Source organism: Etheostoma spectabile, chromosome 1 (genome assembly GCF_008692095.1).
Source record: "Etheostoma spectabile isolate EspeVRDwgs_2016 chromosome 1, UIUC_Espe_1.0, whole genome shotgun sequence".
NCBI lineage: Eukaryota > Metazoa > Chordata > Actinopteri > Perciformes > Percidae > Etheostoma > Etheostoma spectabile.
The window spans coordinates 28,110,934-28,112,182 of NC_045733.1; the positions used below are offsets into that span (position 1 = coordinate 28,110,934).

A 1,249-nucleotide genomic window follows, 5' to 3' on the forward strand; every position below is an offset into this window, starting at 1 on the left:
GTGTGTGTGTGTGTGTGTGTGTTCAGCATTATGATTTTTACCAGTTAAACTATAACATTGTCAGTATTCCCAGAAAAAAATCCATTACAAGTTGTTTAAAAAATGTTCCCACACATATTTATTTTGTATGTGCGTTCTAGCAGCACCACTATTCAAGTCACAGATTACATTATGGCTGCACCATTACATCAAATGTAATGTATAATGTAAAAATATGTTATATTATTCAGATTTCCCTGAACTTAATTTAAGCATATGCAATAAATACATTTTAGAAAAACATGAATTATTGAATATAATTTCAAAGTTTAATTGGTTTGAACACATTCTATTTGAAATCCTGACAGAGCTGCGGGAGTTACTGAGATTGAAGCCTTTAAAGATGAGCCCTGACGTCCATTTAACAGATAATGAGGGTGTATTGGATGACTCATGCAGCATCACACACACTGGTGGTCAGTGGTGAAAACAGGGCTGGAAAGCTGCGAGCTTCAGCCAGTGACCATCGCAAGGAAAACAACCACTGAGAATGAAAAGCTGGGTGCTTTTGTTAATATAAAAGACCGTATACTGTACAATCCTAAATTACTAGGGAGGAATATGATTGTTTTCCCCCTCATAAATCAGCCTAAAATATAGGAGGATGTATTGAATTTAGGTGCACAAAAGCATAAATCCCCTTTAAATATCTGAGGGGTGTGTCCCAATAAGTAAGAGACTTATCAGAGACTTTAATCACACTGCATGAGGTGTAGACTTGTAAAGATGTGATCCCTATCAAAGCAAAGGAGTGCTATCTGTCAGAGCAGATCCATTTCAGCCCAGGCAAAGAGCCTGTGCAGGAGCAGGCAGCGATGTTAGAAAATAAAGAATGATGGGATCACTCTAAAATGGGACTCAGACTAGGGTTGGCCAAAATATTGATTTTATATTGAAATTGATATGTGAGGCTAAATGTCGTCTTATATTTTGCATAACATTGCAACATGATGAAGTCTTCTCTTTTCCTGATTTTAAAGACATACAGCATAAAGTGATGTGATTTTCCTAACTTACCACTGACTGTTCTATCATTTGCCTACACCCACTCATTCCACATTATTAATGATTATTCATTTAATATTTCATTGTGTGAATATTTTGTGAAAGCACCTAGAGTAAACGTTACAATATCGCCAATGAAATAGTTGTATTGGGTCAACAACCTGACCTTCTCCAATTCAGCATGTGTGTGTGTGTGTGTGTGTGT

General features: G+C 36.4%; 1 protein-coding gene across 1 annotated transcript in view; it reads right to left on the reverse strand.

Annotated features, from left to right (window-relative positions):
* Positions 1–1,249, reverse strand: part of LOC116689902 (synaptotagmin-5) — an 11,588-nt gene that overhangs the window by 9,688 nt on the left and 651 nt on the right. The gene's annotated exons all lie outside the window — the stretch shown is intronic.